Source organism: Procambarus clarkii, chromosome 16 (assembly GCF_040958095.1).
Source record: "Procambarus clarkii isolate CNS0578487 chromosome 16, FALCON_Pclarkii_2.0, whole genome shotgun sequence".
Lineage (NCBI taxonomy): Eukaryota > Metazoa > Arthropoda > Malacostraca > Decapoda > Cambaridae > Procambarus > Procambarus clarkii.
In genome coordinates, this window is record NC_091165.1 from 3,951,001 (window position 1) to 3,972,531 (window position 21,531).

Genomic DNA, 21,531 nt, shown 5'->3' on the forward strand with positions numbered 1-21,531 from the left:
TTCAGATCAGCTACATCCTATTGAAGGCTCGTAGTTTTGTTTTGAGAAATATTAGTTGTTCTTAGTAAATTATGATAAGCACTATAAATAGAATAACAATAATTATAATAACAATAAATTGTTAAAAATAACAATAAATTATAATAGGCACTTTACATAGAATAACAGTGCTTCACCAATCAATATTATATACCATAGTTTGTGCTTTAAAATCTTTAAAGAATGTTTTGTAGGAACGCAAACAGAAAACGATGTTATGTTGGAATGTTTATGGGGTAAACTACTGCAAACTTGGGGATCACTTCCACCCACAGGAAGGGTGTGGTGTCCAATACCATCCACTGGATGTGTATGGGGCTCACAACCACCCACAGGATGGGTATAGGGGTCCAATACCACCCACAGGATGAGTATGGCGTCCACTATCAAACACAGGATGTATATGGGGCTCCAACCACCCACAGAATAGGTATGGGGTCCAATAACACCCACTGGATGTGTATGGCGTCCATTGCCGCCAACAGGATGAGTATAGGGTCCAGTATCGCCCACAGGATTAGTATATAGGGTCTACTGCTGCCCACAGGGTCGGTAAAGGGTCCACTACCGCCCACAGGGTTGGTAGGGGTCAACTGCCGCCCACAGGGTCGGTAGGGGGTTCACTACCGCCCACAGGGTCGGTATGGGGTCCACTGCCACCCAGAGGGTCGGTATGGAGTCCACTGCCACCCACAGGGTCGGTATGGGGTCCACTACCGCCCACAGGGTCGGTAGGGCGTCCACAGGTTCGGTAGGGGTCCACTACCGCCCACAGGGTTGGTAGGGGGGTCCGCTGCCGCCCACAGGGTCGGTAGGGGGTCCACTGCCGCCCACAGGGTCGGCAGGGGGTCCATATTTTTATAGTCTGTGGGTTGGTTGGTGTTGTCGTCGTTGATCCTTCTCTATGGACAACCCAACCCACAACTCGGTAGAGTGCTTATACTAGGAGATCACCCTTGGCGCTTCTGGCTCTTGGAGAGGGGCTCAGCGTCACACGTTTAGGGGATGCGGCTCCAACACTTAGCCTCGTTGTCACGTGCACACACCCACTCGAGCCGCTGTGACTCCCCACTCTCTCCTTATAAGATATGATCTCCTCAATCCCCTATGACTTACTAGTATTACCTTCTACCCTGTCCACAGCAGTGGTTCTTGGTTCTTTCTCTCTCTCTCTCCTTCTTTACTACCTCCTGGGAAGCCTCACTAGGACAAGGACAAACACCAGCAAATTGGGATACATTTACTGGACAAAGCACATACACGATACATACACACATATAATAATAATGAATCCTATACTCTATAATATTACAATCAGGTTGCACTCCAACACCATCAGAACTCTATTATCAGCTTATCAAGTGGTATCCTATCTCCTGGTTCACCACCTGATACTATCAACCTCCTTAAGTTGATCAAGTCTACATACACTGTTGCACCATCAGCAAGGGAATATATATATGCATCTATAAATGTGTACAAAGACAATCAGCATTTGAATGCAATAACATATATCAGTATAAATGTTCATTGATACACAACAATGATCAATCGATCACTCTATCAGTCCTAGAACGCATACATCAGTAGGTAATCCAGCCTACGACTGTAACTCTAAACTTCAGTATAAAACACTCCTTGACATAAGAATACCAAGAATCACTCACCTCTCACTGCGTCTTGCACGCTAATGACAACCAAACACTATCAACTCCCTACTAGTAATCCACCAGAACTTCCCTTACACCTCTGGAAGTTCACTACCCTGATATCTTCAGGTTCTTCCGGGCTTCACTACCAGGATCCTCTGCAGCTCCTCCAGGCTGCTATCAAGAAGTTTCCCTGAGCAACTACGGTGCTTCACCCTTCTGCTAGGGTCCTCCACAGCTCTCTTGGCTGCTACACCATGAAGTTCCCTCGAGCAACTATGGTGCTTCACCACCTCTACAGAAGCACGTGACACTCCTCTTCACTGCTTCTCCTCACAGCTCGAGGTCCTCTGCTTCACTACCTTCGAGTCTAATCAATTACTTCATCTATGCTGACTTCGAAGTTCTCAGCAACTTCTTCCCCAAAGACAAACCTGCAACCCATCGACACTCCAATAAAATGTTTCCCCTTTAACACATAAACAAAAATAATCACACAATATGTTTGCCTCAAATCTCTATCTGTCCTCTACATACAGTGAGAGTGGACTCCCCCGTTTTGGGTGGGTCCATACTCCACCTCGCCCGGCGGCGGTCCTCACTCACTCCGCCTCACTCACTCAGGGAGGGGCCTTCGCCGTCGGGAGCTCTCAGTCACCTGCCAGCGGTCAGAGGGGACGGACGTCGCTCCGTGTTCCTCCCTCTCCAGTCTCTTATTTTAGGCTTTCTGCCTTATTAAAACATGTCTAACTTATCAATAAACGTTGCTACTGTCGCTGGGCACACGACCAACTACAAGCAATCACTATGAACTGGCGTATATCGTGCTTACCACAGATTGTCTGGTCGAGGGCGCTCCTTCCTCTGACGGAGCTTGGTCAGGGCGCAGCCACGGCCCACAATAATGCCTCTGGGCGGTTTAATAAACACTTCTCATCGCCCACGACTTGAGACCACACGTCCCCAGCTCGATTCCACAGCTGGTACGTCTGCACACTTCTCTTCTCTTCGAGATATATCACTAGGGGTTCCCTTCTGACGGGAGCTCAACGGAGCGCGGCTTTCCCCTGCGATGTCTGGCACTCAAGTGAGGTCAAAGCCCCTCCAGAAGCGAGCCTCACGCCTCCAGCAAAATCTCCACATCTCCTAGCCAGTCATTTATTTATCTGTTTTCTTCTTCATTGCCCATAATCTTAAATTGTTATATATATCCAAGCAACTATTTTACATATGCGTTATCACCTCAATATTTGCTAGACCTTCTAATCAGGTCAGGCTTGATGAATAACTCTCAAGGAGGGAGACTCGTTTCTCCTGCAGGCTGAGATCATAACAATATATATATGGTTTATATATATATATATATATATATATATATATATATATATATATATATATATATATATATATATATATATATATATATATATATATATATATATATGTGTGTGTGTGTGTGTATATTGTGATGATAATCTCCTTCAAGAGATTGAGCCTGCTCTTCCCTCCATAATTACGTCGTCGAAATTATATAAAACGACTATGGAAGACATGTCCAACAACGACAACAACACCAGCAAGGCTTGCCAGGGTGAGCAAAACGTATGCAGCCAGCCACCTGTTCGGACTCAAACCACCAAACTACATGTTGATCGCTGCCGGCTCCGCTGATTGGTCGCCGGTCTGGCTGCACCTGCACTCGCCCCCCCATACTACTTGATGTCTGGGGTCGCCACGACCTCAGACCTCAGAATATTCGGTGCTCTCGTTGTCACCACTCCTCCCGGCTAGACGCTAGCGTGTACTGAGAGAAGTGGTGGCTTAAAGCCAATATTCCAGCACCTCCCATTTAATTTTTGTGTTGCACTTCCTGTTATTTTGCCTTAACGTAACTTTTCATTGTGTCATTTAATTATTCTTATTATTTTGATTGATTTTATTATACGAATTTGTTTGTCCATTTTTTCATGTTTTGATTTATTTAACGTAATTAAAATTTCATTGTTAAAGTTTACTTGTGTTTTGTGTGTCTTCTCCTTACCTTACCACAGACGAAGTTCCAGTTTTTTCTATTTTTTTTATAACTATGTGACGAGGCCATACCCCTAGCCTTAAACAGCCGAACACCAACGCGTTACCGTCACAAGTTATATGGGGGCCTGTCCTAGGAGCTTCACTCAGGTACTGGTGCCAAGTGGTAATTTATGGTAAGCGTATTTAACTTTGTTAACGTAGCTTTACTATTTTTCATATTCAATTTCATTTTTTATAAGGTGCGGTGTATTGTGCATTACGAGAGTAACATATAGTGAAGGTGAGACAACTTTGGATTACGTGGTGACTGTAGGCCTCAGTCATACTCTTAATTGGTCATCTCTCCCTCCGTGTTATTACTCGTATTTACCATCTATGTCCCTTGAATATTTCTCATTCTGACAGATCATCATATTGGTACCCTGGTACTGTGGTCTGCCCCGGGTCAAGAGTACCCAATCTTCTGCAATCTGACTGTAGGAGGACAAAGAGGGCCATAGTTCCTCTAGCTCGAACTTTAGTTGCTGAATTGGGACCTCAGCAGCAGTTCTCGTCACCAGTTGACACCTCGCACCCCTACACGTCAGTCAGAGATGATGATACATACAACGGTAGGGAATTAGCTTATTTTTTCAGAGCACAAAAGTTCGCTAATTCTGTAAGTATCATATTAAATTCAGTAGGAAAAACTTGCTTTATGTCCTATAGAGACGTGGCAAGGTATGCCTACATCCTTGGACTACCAATTTTACTTTTGAAGCATTTAACTGTTTCATTTGTTTTCGAAACTCTGTTTCATTTGTTAGTAGGATTTTCTTGCCCTTATCCTCTTACATGAGTACCGGGTACAAGATTTCCTGCGCCCTTGATTTCATTTAATCATTTAACATCTTTTACTTAACTTTAATTGTTAAAGATCACACAGGATAGGTACCAGTTGCCACGTTGTCCTGTTTCTGACATTCACTATTGAATATTCGTGTACCTTTATTTGCTAATTTCACCATGTTTCGTCTCCAAGCTTTCCGTACAAATCCAGCAGGTGAAATAGGGACTTTAAGTCGTGCCAAGAAGACTGAATTGCAAACTCTTGCACATGAGTATCAACTAGAAGTTCCCTACCAAGCCAACAAAAATGACCTACACAACCTGTTGCTGGATTACTATTTAGAGCAAGGTAAGATAGACTCTGAAACTCATGAAACTTACTATATTGCAGAGAAAACTGACTTGGCAACGATGAAACTTAAACTAGAGCTGGCCAAGATTGAGCGTGAGCAGCAAAGGGAAGCAGCTGCCATAAGAAGAGACGAACAAGAACGCGAGGCTGCTTTGAGGAGAGGAGAACAAGAACGAGAAATCACCCTCAGAGAACGCGAAGCTGCTTTGAGGAGAGAAGAACACGAACGTGAGGTCGCCTTGCTCCATGAACGTGAGCGAGTACAGCTTGAAACACTCCAGGAGCGGGAACGCTTACAGCTCGAAACCAAACAACGCGAGTTAGAGTTACAACGCGAACATGACAAGCAACAAGCGACTCTGGCTCTAGAGTGTCGTCAACGTGAAATCGCCTTGGAAACTTCACACTTCACTCAACGCCAGCAAGCTACTGCCAATCTTCCCGTCAGTTTTAATATATCACATGCAAGTAAGTTAATGCCATCCTTTGTAGAAGCAGAAGTTGATGTGTTTTTCACCACCTTTGAAACTCTTGCTAATCAACTCAGTTGGCCTGTCGACCAATGGGCCACACTTCTCAGAGTCCATCTTACAGGTAGAGCTGCAGTCACACTCAGTACTCTGGCGTCTGAGAATGACTACTACACTCTGAAACAAGCAGTGTTGGACGCCTACCTACTTTCCACCGAAAGTTATAGAAGGAAATTCCGTGACCACCTGAAGGCAAGTACCACTACCTTCCTTGAATTTGCTAACACGAAACGGAGGTATTTCATGAAATGGCTGGAAGCAGCACATGTCTCTACTTTTACAGAACTCGTCAACCTGATGCTTGTTGAAGAATTCTTGAGACGTGTGCCGCCTCCTGTCCGCCTCTACTTAGCAGATAAAGAAGCAACCGACTACCTGAAGTGTGCAAAGTCGGCTGACACTTACAGCCTCATCCACCGGCTGACACCCGAACCATCCTCCAGTAAGAAGTCGTGGTACAGTTACGAGAAGGTGAGCCCCGATCAAGCTGGTTCACAACTGTACTGCAAGTATTGTAGACTCTATGGACATACCATAGACAAGTGTGGTAAGTCTCAATACAAGGGAACCACTGACCAACAAAGACCCAAACCAACTCCTCCTAAGTCCGGTAAGCCTGTGATGAATGTTGGTGTTGATGTTAATGATCTTTCTCTTTTCAGTAACCACCTGTATACTGGAACTGTCTCTGCCAACGGTTCAAATCCGGAGGGACGTTTCAAATTGAAGATCTTGAGGGACACAGCGGCTCTACAATCGATCATCTTGAAGTCGGCTGTGCCCAACATCGTCTACACCGGGGAAACAGTCTTCATCACTGACCTCACTGCTACCACTCCATACCCTCTCGCCAGAGTCCACCTGGATTGTCCCTACGTGAACGGGGAAGTCCAAGTCGCCGTCAGGGAAAAGCCTTTTCCCATGCCTGGAGTGCAACTTCTCCTAGGCAACGACTTGGCAGAAGACCTGCAACCGACCAACCTGATCGTCATGGACAAACCCCAGGTGTATAACTCTGTGCCAATAAACCCTATTCTTGAGTATGTTCCAGCAGAGGTTCAAGAGAGTGATGAAGTTTCTCCTCCGGTTCTCGTGACCACCCGTGCACAAGCCGCACGTCCACAGCCAGCTGACCCTACTGCTACCGCTGTCCCTCAAGACCCTCAGAAACTACCCCCGCATCTGACCAAGTTGGAGTTCCGTAAGTTGCAGAGGGAAGATCTTACTTTAACACCATTGTTTTTCCAGGCTGAGACTCAACCCGACAGTATTCCTGGGTTCTTCCTAGAGAACGACTTGCTCTACCGCAGATATAGACCCAGTAAACTGAAGGAGGAGGACGATTGGGCCAACATTGAACAACTTGTGATTCCTACCAGCCTGCGGCCCACTATTCTACACCTGGCCCACGGAGCATTCTCCCACTACGGCTTCAACAAGACTTACCATGGGATTCGTCAAGACTACTACTGGCCAGGTATGGTAAATAACGTCAAACAGTACGTAAAACAGTGTCATACATGTCAGATGGCAGGCAAACCGAACGTCTCCATTCCCAGAGCACCACTGATTCCCATACAGGTGCCTGCGGAACCTTTCCACAGACTCATAATAGACTGTGTTGGTCCTTTACCTCGGACCAGTTCAGGTAACGCCTACATCCTAACCATCCTGTGTCCTACCACCAGATTTCCCATAGCAGTTCCAGTGAAGAACATCACGGCTGCTACGGTATCAAACATCTATTGAAGATCTTCACTCAATACGGATTTCCCAGGGAGATTCAAAGTGACTGTGGCACCAACTTCACCAGTGATCTCTTCAAAAGGACACTGGAGGAGTTCAACATCAAACAGGTATTGTCCAGCCCCTATCATCCTGCTTCACAGGGTTCTCTTGAACGTAGTCATCAGACCATCAAAGCACTCTTGAAAAAGTTTTGTAGTGAAACCTCGAAGGATTGGGATAAGCAGATTGACCTTATAATGTGTATTTTCAGAAGTCTCCCCAATGAGTCCCTAGGAGTATCTCCTTATGAGATGCTCTACGGCCGTAAGTGCCGTACTCCCCTTAAGGCTTTCAAAGACTCTCTCAGAGATGCCACCTTCAGTGAGCATCAGAATGTGCCCCAGTTTCTTCAAAACCTTCAACACATTCTAGAGAGAGTCCACCGCTTTGCCCATGATAATCTATTGAAAGCCCAGGTGAGAATGAAGACTCATTACGACCAGACCAGCAAAGTAAGAAAATTCAAGCCGGGAGACTTCGTCCTTGCCTATTTCCCTTTCCCAGGTTCACCTTTACAAAACAGATTTTCAGGACCCTACTGCGTCAAAGAGTGCAGAAACAACAACAACTACGTCATAGAAACTCCAGATAGGCGGCGGAAGACCCAGCTGTGCCACGTCAACCTCCTGAAGCAATATAATGGTACTCCTCCCACTGTCCTGACTAATTATTCTACTTTCACAGAACCCTACATCCACAGTGAGACCTTCCCGGCTTCTCCTCCCGAAAGCACTGACAAGGAGTCAGCACTTTCTAATTCCGAAATCCTTAATGATCTTCCCAAATACTTTCAGGATAATCATAGTGCACCTCTCGTCAAGATCTTCAGAGAACATCAAGAGTTGTTCAGAGATGATCCCCAAGAGTGTAATGTTATCCAGCACGACATCCAACTGCTCCCCGACACCCGGCCGATTCGTCAACCCTTCTACCGAATCAGCCCGAGCAAGAAGGAAGTCATGCGTGCTGAGGTGCAATACCTCTTGGATCATGGACTGGCTACACCTTGTGAGTCCCCCTGGGCCTCACCCTGTATCTTGGTGCCCAAACCCCAAGGTAAGGTGCGGTTGTGCACTGACTATCGTAAACTGAACTCTGTCACTGTCAAGGATGCTTACCCCTTGCCAAGGATAGATGACATCCTTGATGCCATTGGTAGTGCCCAGTACTTGTCCCAAGTGGACTTGCTTAAGGGGTACTATCAAGTGTGTCTAACGGAGCGCGCTAAAGAGATATCTGCCTTCATCACTCCTTTTGGACTTTTCAGATATGAACGCCTTCCTTTCGGACTATGTAATGCCCCGGCCACCTTTCAAAGAGCTGTCAACCGTGCCATCCAGGGCTTGGATAACACATACGCCTACCTGGACGATATCGTCGTAGCCTCCAACTCCTGGAGTGAACATCTGCTCCAGCTGCGACGTCTGTTCTCCAAGCTCCTGACAGCCGGCCTCACCATCAACCTGGGCAAGTCCACTTTTGCGAAAGGTAAAGTGCGTTATCTGGGTCATGTTATTGGGAGTGGCAGCATAGCTCCGTTAGACTCGCACACTCAAGCCATCCAACAGTATCCACAGCCTTCCACCAGGAAGCAGCTCCTGCGCTTCCTTGGTCTTGCCTCTTACTACCGTAGGTTTGTGAGGAATTTCAGTACAGTCGCCACACCTCTAATTCTATTAACCAGTCCCAAGCAACGGTATAATTGGACCCTACAGCAAACCGTTGCTTTCGAACAACTCAAATTCCTCCTCTGTTCTAACCCCATTCTCGCCTCTCCAGATATCACCAAGCCTTTCGTCCTTCATGTCGACGCCAGTGGTACCGGCGTTGGTGGTGTCCTGATGCAACAACGAGGCGAGGAGGTTCTACCTGTCAGCTACTACAGCTACAAACTGAAACCACACCAGAGGAACTACAGCACTATTGAAAAGGAGCTACTATCCATCGTCCTGAACCTCCAACACTTCGCTCCGTACCTACAAGGCGCCAGGTCTACCACCATCTTCTCAGACCACAACCCTCTCCGCTTCCTACATCAAGCCCAATTCACCAACCAGCGTCTTCTACGATGGGCTCTGTATTTACAAGACTTCAACCTGGAGATCCGCTATATCAAGGGTTCTGACAACACCATAGCCGATGCCCTCTCCAGAGTTTATGAAGTAGAAGCGACTCCATCCATTACTCCACCACATAACGACGTACTTCTTCCAGAACCGCAGGCTTCGGGGGAGAGTTGTGACGATAATCTCCTTCAAGAGATTGAGCCTGCTCTTCCCTCCATAATTACGTCGTCGAAATTATATAAAACGACTATGGAAGACATGTCCAACAACGACAACAACACCAGCAAGGCTTGCCAGGGTGAGCAAAACGTATGCAGCCAGCCACCTGTTCGGACTCAAACCACCAAACTACATGTTGATCGCTGCCGGCTCCGCTGATTGGTCGCCGGTCTGGCTGCACCTGCACTCGCCCCCCCATACTACTTGATGTCTGGGGTCGCCACGACCTCAGACCTCAGAATATTCGGTGCTCTCGTTGTCACCACTCCTCCCGGCTAGACGCTAGCGTGTACTGAGAGAAGTGGTGGCTTAAAGCCAATATTCCAGCACCTCCCATTTAATTTTTGTGTTGCACTTCCTGTTATTTTGCCTTAACGTAACTTTTCATTGTGTCATTTAATTATTCTTATTATTTTGATTGATTTTATTATACGAATTTGTTTGTCCATTTTTTCATGTTTTGATTTATTTAACGTAATTAAAATTTCATTGTTAAAGTTTACTTGTGTTTTGTGTGTCTTCTCCTTACCTTACCACAGACGAAGGTCCAGTTTTTTCTATTTTTATTATAACTATGTGACGAGGCCATACCCCTAGCCTTAAACAGCCGAACACCAACGCGTTACCGTCACAATATATATATATATATATATATATATATATGCAATTGACGATCACAAAACACTGATCATTTTATGCGGAAATCAGTCAGTCTGGTGTTGACAAAGGCTTTAACAAAGCCGAAACGTTCACCTCATTTCATATTTCTCTGTGGATTTTCCGCATATATATATATATATATATATATATATATATATATATATATATATATATATATATATATATATATATATATATATATATATATATATATATATATATATATATATATATATATATATATATATATATATATATATATATATATATATATATATATATATATTATTAAATATGACCGAAAAAGTAAGACTAATAATTCTAACACGAATTTTCTCAATCTTTCGTTCATTTCTTTTCACTGTTGGAGGTAATTCAAAAATCAATTCTCCAAAATTCATTTTTATTTCTAGTCTGACGCGACACGAGCGCGTTTCGTAAAACTTATTACATTTTCAAAGACTTTAGTTTACAAATACACAACTGAATAGAACTTACATATCTCCGATTTTGTTTATATCTACATTTGAGTGAGGTGGATGGGGTGAGGTGGCATTAATAGGGTATTAATTTCATCAACACAAGACAGAACAAGAGGTGGCATTAATAGGGTATTAATTTCATCAACACAAGACAGAACACGAAACAATGGGTATTGAAATGGAAGTGATTGTAGAAAGCCTATTGGTCCATATTTCTTGATGCTTCTATATTGGAGCGGAGTCTTGAGGTGGGTAGAATATAGTTGTGCATTAATTGGCTGTTGATTGCTGGTGTTGACTTCTTAATGTGTAGTGCCTCGCAAACGTCAAGCCGCCTGCTATCGCTGTATCTATCGATGATTTCTGTGTTGTTTACTAGGATTTCTCTGGCGATGGTTTGGTTGTGGGAAGAGATTATATGTTCCTTAATGGAGCCCTGTTGTTTATGCATCGTTAAACGCCTAGAAAGAGATGTTGTTGTCTTGCCTATATACTGTTTTTTTTGGAGCTTACAGTCCCCAAGTGGGCATTTGAAGGCATAGACGACGTTGGTCTCTTTTAGAGCGTTCTGCTTTGTGCCTGGAGAGTTTCTCATGAGTAGGCTGGCCGTTTTTCTGGTTTTATAGTAAATCGTCAGTTGTATCCTCTGATTTTTGTCTGTAGGGATAACGTTTCTATCAACAACATCTTTCAGGACCCTTTCCTCTGTTTTATGAGCTGTGGAAAAGAAGTTCCTGTAAAATAGTCTAATAGGGGGTATAGGTGTTGTGTTAGTTGTCTCTTCAGAGGTTGCATGGCGTTTCACTTTCCTTCTTATGATGTCTTCGACGAAACCATTGGAGAAGCCGTTGTTGGCTAGGACCTGCCTTACCCTACAGAGTTCTTCGTCGACTTGCTTCCATTCTGAGCTGTGGCTTAGAGTAAGGTCGACATATGCGTTAACAACACTCCTCTTGTACCTGTCTGGGCAGTCGCTGTTGTCATTTAGGCACATTCCTATGTTCGTTTCCTTAGTGTAGACTGCAGTGTGGAAACCTCCGCTCTTTTCCATGACTGTTACTTCTAGAAAGGGCAGCTTCCCATCCTTTTCCATCTCGTAAGTGAAACGCAGCACGGAACTCTGCTCAAATGCCTCCTTCAGCTCCTGCAGATGTCTGACATCAGGTACCTGTGTAAAAATGTCGTCAACATACCTGCAGTATATGGCCGGTTTCAAGTTCATGTCGACTAAGACTTTTTGCTCGATGGTACCCATGTAGAAGTTTGCAAACAGGACACCTAGGGGAGAACCCATGGCGACCCCATCTACTTGCTTATACATGTGCCCATCCGGGCTCAAGAAGGGTGCCTCTTTAGTACAAGCTTGGAGTAGTTTCCTTAGGATATTTTCGGGTATGTCAAGAGGAGTACAGGCTGGATCACGATACACTCTGTCGGCTATCATCCCCATTGTCTCGCCCACAGGTACGTTGGTAAACAGCGATTCTACGTCCAACGAGGCTCTTATCCCTGTGGCCCCTGTGCCCCACAGTAAGTCAACAAATTCCTTTGGAGACTTCAGGCTGAAGGCGCAAGGAACATAAGGAGTCAGCAGGCCGTTGAGTCGCTTCGCCAGTCTGTACGTGGGTGTGGGTATCTGGCTAATGATTGGCCGAAGTGGGTTTCCAGGCTTGTGTCTTGACATTTCCATACGCATATCCAGGTTTATATTTCCCAATGATCTTTGGCAGGTGGAGTCCGGATTTCTTGGCGTTCACAGTTTCGATCAGTTTGTTGACGATTGCTTTCAATTCGGCTGTAGTGTCCTTCGTTACCCTTTGGAACTTAGTTTGGTCAGAGAGTATGAGGTTCATTTTCGCCAGATATTCGTCTTTTTGAAGAATGACATATATTGGCGACTTGTCACCTCTCCTGACAACTATCTCCTTGTTCTCACGAAGGCTTTTAGCTGCCGCTTTGAGCTCAGGGGACAGTATGGTGCTTCTGTAATTGCCTCGATTCTTTCCTCCTTCTGCAATAAGTTCTGCTAGTAAGGTATCTTTGGTAGTGACCTTCTTTTGTGTCTCGAGGTCGAATATGTCGTCCAACAGAATTTCCAACTCCACTTTCCGGGCCATCTCACTCGGTCTGGACATAACGTGACAGTTTATGCCCAGATTTAGGAGAGTGACTTGGTCCTCAGTGAGGTTAATTCCTGCAAGGTTCAGGAAGCCATCTCTTGGTCGTGGAATTGCCATAGGTCCTCCATATAACGTTGTTAGTTTCTTGATAATCCTTGTTTCAGTGCTGAGGTGATGTCAGTCTGTGAGGATGTCGAGGTGTTGTTCAATGCGGGTACGGATACTTTCGTCGATGTTGCTATTTCTCCACTCGTTCGTAGCATGAAGTAGTTGCGTTTTGTTGTCTTTGATTTCATTCTCTGCCTTGTATATCTGATCACGAATCAGATCCTGGCGATATTTTATCGTGAAGGCTTGATTCCTTGCTGCTGGGTCGTGCGTTTTAATATTAGTATATTTTGGTAGCAGTTGTATATATATATATATATATATATATATATATATATATGTCGTACCTAGTAGCCAGAACGCACTTTTATGCTTACTATGCAAGGCCCGATTTGCCTAATAAGCCAAGTTTTCCTGAATTAATTGTTTTTCGACAACCTAACCTACCTAACCTAACCTAACCTAGCTTTTTCGGCTACCTCACCTAACCTAACCTCTAAAGATAGGTTAGGTTAGGTTAGGTAGGGTTGGTTAGGTTTGGTCATATAACTACGTTAATTTTAACTCCAATAAAAAAAATTGACCTCATACATAATGAAATGGGTAGCTTTATCATTTCATAAGAAAAAAAATAGAGAAAATATATTAATTCAGGAAAACTTGGCTTATTAGGCAAATCAGGCCTTGCATAGTAGGCATAAAAGTGCGTTCTGGCTATTAGGTACGACATATATATATATATATATATATATATATATATATATATATATATATAAATATATATATATATAAATATATATGTTGTACCTAGTAGCCAGAACGTCGTACTCTGCCTACTATGCAAGGCCCGATTTGCCTAATAAGCCAAGTTTTCCTGAATTAATATATTTTTTCTAATATTTTTCTTATGAAATGATAAAGCCACCCATTTCATTATGTATGAGGTCAGTTTATTTTATTGGAGATAAAATTAACGTAGATATATGAACGAACCTAACCAACCCTACCTAACCTAACCTAACCTATCTTTATAGGTTAGGTTAGGTTAGGTAGCCGACAGAGTTAGGTTAGGTTAGGTTAGGTAGGTTAGGTAGTCGAAAAACAAATAATTCATGAAAACTTGGCTTATTAGGCAAATCGGGCCTTGCATAGTAGGCTGAGAAGTGCGTTCTGGCTACTAGGTACGACATATATATATATATATATATATATATATATATGTCGTACCTAATAGCCAGAACGCACTTCTCAGCCTACTATTCAAGGCCCGATTTGCCTAATAAGCCAAGTTTTCATGAATTAATGTTTTTTCGTCTACCTAACCTACCTAACCTAACCTAACCTAGCTTTTTTTGGCTACCTAACCTAACCTAACCTATAAAGATAGGTTAGGTTAGGTTAGGTAGGGTTGGTTAGGTTCGGTCATATATCTACGTTAATTTTAACTCCAATAAAAAAAAATTGACCTCATACATAATGAAATGGGTAGCTTTATCATTTCATAAGAAAAAAAATTGAGAAAATATATTAATTCAAGAAAACTTGGCTTATTAGGCAAATCGGGCCTTGCATAGTAGGCTGAGAAGTGCGTTCTGGCTACTAGGTACGACATATATATATATATATATATATATATATATATATATATATATATATATATATATATATTTATATATATATATATATATATATATGTATATATATATATATATATATATATATATATATATATATATATATATATATATATATATATGTCGTACCTAATAGCCAGAACGCACTTCTCAGCCTACTATTCAAGGCCCGATTTGCCTAATAAGCCAAGTTTTCATGAATTAATGTTTTTTCGTCTACCTAACCTACCTAACCTAACCTAACCTAGCTTTTTATGGCTACCTAACCTAACCTTACCTATAAATATAGGTTAGGTTAGGTTAGGTAGGGTTGGTTAGGTTCGGTCATATATCTTCGTTAATTTTAACTCCAATAAAAAAAAATTGACCTCATACATAGAGAAAAGGGTTGCTTTATCATTTCATAAGAAAAAAATTATAGTAAATATATTAATTCAGGAAAACTTGGCTTATTAGGCAAATCGGGCCTTGAATAGTAGGCTGAGAAGTGAGTTCTGGCTACTAGGTACGACATATATATATATATATATATATATATATGTATATATATATGTCGTACCTAGTAGCCAGAACGCACTTCTCAGCCTACTATGCAAGGCCCAATTTGCCTAATAAGCCAAGTTTTCATGAATTAATTGTTTTTCGACTACCTAACCTACCTAATTCAACCTAACATAACTTTTTCGGCTACCTAACCTAACCTAACCTATAAAGATAGGTTAGGTTAGGTTAGGTAGGGTTGGTTAGGTTCCGTCATATATCTACGTTAATTTTAACTCCAATAAAAAAAAATTGACCTCATACATAATGAAATGGGTAGCTTTATCATTTCATAAGAAAAAATTTAGAGAAAATATACTAATTCAGGAAAACTTGGCTTATTAGGCAAATCGGGCCTTGTATAGTAAGCTGAGAAGTGCGTTCTGGATACTAGGTACGACATATATATATATATATATATATATATATATATATATATATATATATATATATATAAATATATATATATATATATATATATATATATATATATATATATATATATATATATATATATATATATATATATATATATATATATATATATATATATATATATATATGTCGTACCTAGTAGCCAGAACGCACTTCTCAGCCTACTATGCAAGGCCCGATTTGCCTAATAATTCAAGTTTTCATGAATTAATTGTTTTTCAACTACCTAACCTACCTAACCTAACCTAACCTAACTTTTTTGGCTACCTAACCAAACCTAACCTATAAAGATAGGTTAGGTTAGGTTAGGTAGGGTTGGTTAGGTTTGGTCCTATATCTGCGTTAATTTTAACTCCATTAAAAAAAAATTACCTCATACATAATGAAATGGGTAGCTTTATCATTTCATAAGAAAAAAATTAGAGAAAATATATTATTTCAGGAAAACTAGGCTTATTAGGCAAATCGGGCCTTGCATAGTAGGCTGAGAAGTGCGTTCTGGCTACTAGGTACGACATATATATATATATATATATATATATATATATATATATATATATATATATATATATATATATATATATATATATATATATATATATATATATATATATATATATATATATTGTGACGGTGTTCCCCCCCTTGTAATTCTCCCACGCCTGCAGTAAGAGTCATGTCTGCTTTTCCCAAGCGTTCTCTACGTTGCAGGCTCCAATTTGATATATGGGAGAGAGTGAAGTGTTCTCGGAGAGCCGAGAAATTTGTGAAATAGTAATATTTTGGCCTGTGGTTTAGGCCCTTTAGGGAGCCAAGATGGCGCTTGCCTCCCTGATCTCCCGCCAAAACCGTGTGACGTCAGTGGCACCGGATTGGTCACCGACAGCAATGTGGCACCGGGAGCCAATGAAAACTTCCCGTAGCGAAAGTGACGTCATGAAGGAAGGGGGTCCAGGCCGCGCGCCACTCTGGCGCCAGCAGTCAGACACGACACGTCATAGAGGTCGGACGTGCGACGGTTGGTCCTGTCAGTTGGACAGTTGTTTCCCGCTCCCGTGGATTTACGTGTCACCTGAAGTCCGCCAGTACTCTGAGAAGTCTTCCCTAGTTCATGTGTTGAACCAGAAGAGGGAATTGACGGTTATTTGAGCAACAAGTGCTCCAGTCAGGTGCTGTGCAAGAAGCAGTGAAGCCGAGCAGTGACGTATGTGATGTCTGTGGCAATTCACCAGTTCGTGACAGCGTAGTGGCAGACAGAGCCACTGGGTAGCTGAGGAAGAGAGGACTATTTGGGGAAACCGGACGACTGTAGCTGAGACGTAAGCGACAGCCGTTGCTGGGAGAAGACGACGGCCAGGAGACCGACTCCAACCTTCAAGAAGTTAAGAAGGAGGACGGACCTGCAGTGAGGAGGCACGGAGACGACGCGCTAAACGGTGGGACGACGAGAGGCTCTGGTAGGACACGACGACGTGTAGTGTGGGGGCGTTCCCGACACGAGGACCAGGAGCCACATCTCGACTCTCATCGGAGGATAGGGTGAAGTAGGTGTTTCTAGTTCCCTCCCCATTCCCCTTTAGTTAGCTATGTTATTCGGCTATATTATCTAGCCTGAGGATTTTATATGTCGTGAGCAAGTCTCACCCATGCCACAGTAAAGCACCAGTGTGCTAGACAGTACTATCAAGAGTACTTGTAATATTCATGTTGATTATTGGTGTGTACAGGCACCAGGAACAAGTGATAAATTTACTGTGTTGTGTATATCTTTCTATAGATTTTGATACGAACATATAGTGGTAAATTATATATAATATTATGCCAGTATTTGAAAGTTAGGCTGTGTGCCCAGGAATCATTTATTTTCCATGTATTGATATTTGATGTGTCTACATTATATATGCTATGTTCATGCCGTGATAAGTCGTTTGTGAGTACAGTGAATTATTGCGTTATCGCCCACGAGAGAAAGTACTGAGAACTCCAGTGTTAATATTTCATAATATATTGTTGGATGAATAACAGTGTAAAGCCATTACAGTGAGTCATTGTAGCATTGATTGTAGAAAAGACTGTTTGAGCCTGAGTACAGTGTAACCAAGTGATACGTGCTACTGTAGCAAATATCGTGTGTGCGAGTTCATAGTAATATTGGAGAACTTAAAGAAACAGCGCGCGTGATTCTGAAAACAAGCAAAGAGCTTCCGCGCGGGGGCCAGGCGATCACCTGTTCTTGACACTTGATGAGGGGGGGGAGGTGTTGCCCCCTAGTGATCGCATACTATTCGTGGGAATTACCGGCCGCGTCAGGATCAGTTGATTTATTTGTTGTTGTTTGGCCTTTGTGACATCTTTCATACATTTTAAGTAAAATACAAAACTATCTTTGTGTTTATATCATCCCCTCCATTGATCTTGTGGCTATATTATACTGGTAAGCATAGAGTGATAACAATAAGTACCTGCCTGATTCCTGATCTTTTGAGTGTGACCTTGCCAAGGCTACCACTAATTCCACCAGTCCACTGATGGTGTTACTGGCCACCTAAAACACCAGTTGGCGACCTTGTGGTTAACCGTAGAGCCCTATTGTTGGGGAGGGCACACGACAGTCAAGTGCACCAGTCGTGTTCTCACTCGTTCTTGATTAGAGGCCGTTAAGATTGACTGGGAGACTCTCCTGGCGTGCAGTGGCGCCGTGAGGATCGAGTGAAGACCCGCAGGGCTACGGTGAGTTACCTTGAGCATAACTATTGCTCACCCCACAGTAAGAGAATAGAGAGGTGAAACCCCAACATTGGCGACCTCGCCAGGATATCGATCGAAGTAAAGGTTGCAGTGGTGGTACTTGGCAGTGGTGTTAGAGATCAGGTGAAGGTTATCACTCGTAGCACAAGATGGAGGATGATAAAGTAACCAGGTTTATTGACTCTAGAGATGAACAGGTGCTGGAAGAGTGCACCAAGGCACAGTTACAGGCTATAGCGGATCATTTTGGAATAAAGCTGAAATCTGCCAGAGTGGCAGAAAGAAGAATAGAGATAATGGCTCAGCTCAGGGCTCGAGAGGAAGCTTTGGGGGAGGAACGGCCCCAAACACCTGCCAGCGTGGGTGAACACCTGAGTATTGGTGGAAGCAGCAGGGGATCCAGCGACAGCAGGTACAGCATTAAGCTGGAAATAATGAAGCTGCAGCTGGAAGCACAGCAGCGCAAGGAAGAGCGAGAAGCACAGCAGCGCAAAGAAGAGCGAGAAGCACAGCAGCGCCAAGAAGAGCGAGAGGCACAGCAGCGCAGAGAAAAGCGAGAAGCAGAAGCGCAGCTGAGGCGTGAGGAGCGAGACGCACAGTGGAAGCGTGAGGAGCGAGAAATACAGCTACGCCGGGAAGAACAAGAGCGAGAAGCACAGCTACGCAGCGAAGAAGTTGGGCTGAGACGACAGGAAATAGAAGCCAAAAAGGAAGTAGAGCTGAAGCGAATTGAATTAGGACTGGGTGTACCTACTCCGCCGCCACAGGAAGACCGACGAGTGAGGGAACGAGACCTGCCGGTCTATGTGCCTAGTGAAGCCGAAAGTTTCTTCGATCACTTTGAGAGAGTTGCTGCTATGAAGAGGTGGCCGAGGGCGGAGTGGGCGGAGTTGGTCCAAGGGAGGCTCACAGGTGAAGCTCGTGAAGCCTTCACTATGCTCAACTTCCAGGAATGCACTAATTACGATGTGGTAAAACGAGCTGTGCTCCGTTCCTTTAAGCTCACGCCAGAGTGTTACAGAAAGAGGTTTAGAGAATGTACCCGGTCGCCAGGAAAATCGTATGCGGAGACGGCGAGGCACATAGAAAGAAAGCTCCTTAAGTGGCTGGACTCTGAAGAAGCAAGGTCGGTCGAAGAGGTCAAGGAACTAATGGCCATGGAAAAGTTTATATCCGTGATCTCTCCTGAGATCAGGACGAGGATAAAGGAGGCGAACATAAAGAACCTAAGGGCCGCAGCCGACCGAGCCGACATGTTAGAGGAAGCACTACGCCCAAGCCGAGAGGGACAGCACCGACCACCCGCATACTCCGGAAGCAGTAAGAATTATAGGAGGATGAATGGATGGAGGACAGAAGCGAGTTCTCCCAAGTCCCACCGCGCGAGATGGGACGACAGAGGAACAAAAGGTGCTGTAGAGCCGATAGAGGAGAGCCAAGATGAGAGCTCGGAAGTTGTTACTGCAACGAAGGAAACGACAAGTGAGGCGCGAAGGACACAGGGTGTGACGGCCTCTGGAGGCAGTGCTAAGACGAGCGGTGGTGGATGGTCTCCGCCGAGGGGCCGCTGCTACAACTGCGGAATACCCGGACACGTCGCGCGGGAGTGCAGACGCTTTAAGCAGCGGGGACACGTTGCTTTAGTGGTGTTCGAGGACCAGAGGGCCGAGGGAGTGCGGGATGAACCCGTGCTAAATGGGGAGAAGAAAGTTCACCCATTTATGTGTCAAGGAACCGTAAGGATGGGGGTCGCAGACCCCATCACAGTGAAGATGATAAGAGACACCGGGGCTGACTTTACCCTGGTAAGTGAAACCCTGTTCCCCGAGGGTTACAAGAATACCAGTGTGGGGGTGGCTAGTGTGACCACTGTGGGAGGCCCGGTGAGTGTGCCCCTACACCAGGTAACTTTGGATTCCGAATATGGCTGCCAGACCCTAGTGGTGGGAGTCTGTACATCAATGCCCAAGATGGAGGCACAGGTCATCTTGGGGAATGACGCATGTGGAGGATACGTCCTCCCACATCTCGTGAAAGGCGAAGAGTGCATAGAACAATACAAGGAGACAGGCGAAGAGTTGAACGCCTGTGGGGACGAGAAGGGAATCGCACCGGTGGCGATCCCAGTTTGTACTGTGACACCGAGACAACGCGAAGAACCAGGAGGTTGTGGATCTGATGGGGCTGAGGAGTCGACTGACAGCCTGGGAACAGATCACCTCTGCGTAAGACCCAGAGAACGAGTGGAGGGCGAAAGTAGCCCGAATGGTGAGTTGCAGGTGACCCTCACCAGTTCTCCAGGGGTAAACCGCACTCGTCTCGGAGAGTTACAGCAGGAGGAGTTCCCCGAATTGGTTAGTAAGGCCGAAGGAGGACGTGTGGGTCCTGAGAAGGCTTACTTTCCGTTTATCTATATTATATATACCATGCTATCCATGATGAAGGAACGATGGACACCAAGAGCAACCGTAAGAACGGTGATTAAATACGTCCAGAAGTTCAAAGAACGTCTCACTAGAGCGAAAAAACTGGCTGGGAAACACCTGAAGGAGGCGCAGCGTAAGATGTCGGAGTGGTACGACAGGAGAGCTGCGCAGAGGGATTTTCAGGTTGGATCCCAAGTAATGGTTGTGCTGCCAGGTAGAGGTAAGGTGACCAAGTCGCGGTTCAAAGGACCGTACCGAGTGCTGCGACGGTTGGGTCCAGTGTCGTACGAGATTGGGAAGCCGGATGGACCCCGAAGGAAACAGGTGTGTCCCGCAGACCGCCTGAAACCTTTCTTCACTGTGGAAGGAAGAGCCGACAAGCAGGACGGAACAATGTCCCGAGAAGCCCAGCGGAAGACGGGTCTGAGTGTACCGAGGGACCGAGAACTCCCGGAGGAGGAAAGTAAGTGGTCCAAGGCGGACGGCACCAGTCTCACCCGCACTGAGAGTCTGACAAGGATCAAGGTCAAGCACATCAAGGGGAAGGACGACGTAGTAGCGGACGCCCTATCCCGCATACACTAACGAGACATGACTCTTATTTTAAGGGGAGGGGTATGTGACGGTGTTCCCCCCCTTGTAATTCTCCCACGCCTGCAGTAAGAGTCATGTCTGCTTTTCCCAAGCGTTCTCTACGTTGCAGGCTCCAATTTGATATATGGGAGAGAGTGAAGTGTTCTCGGAGAGCCGAGAAATTTGTGAAATAGTAATATTTTGGCCTGTGGTTTAGGCCCTTTAGGGAGCCAAGATGGCGCTTGCCTCCCTGATCTCCCGCCAAAACCGTGTGACGTCAGTGGCACCGGATTGGTCACC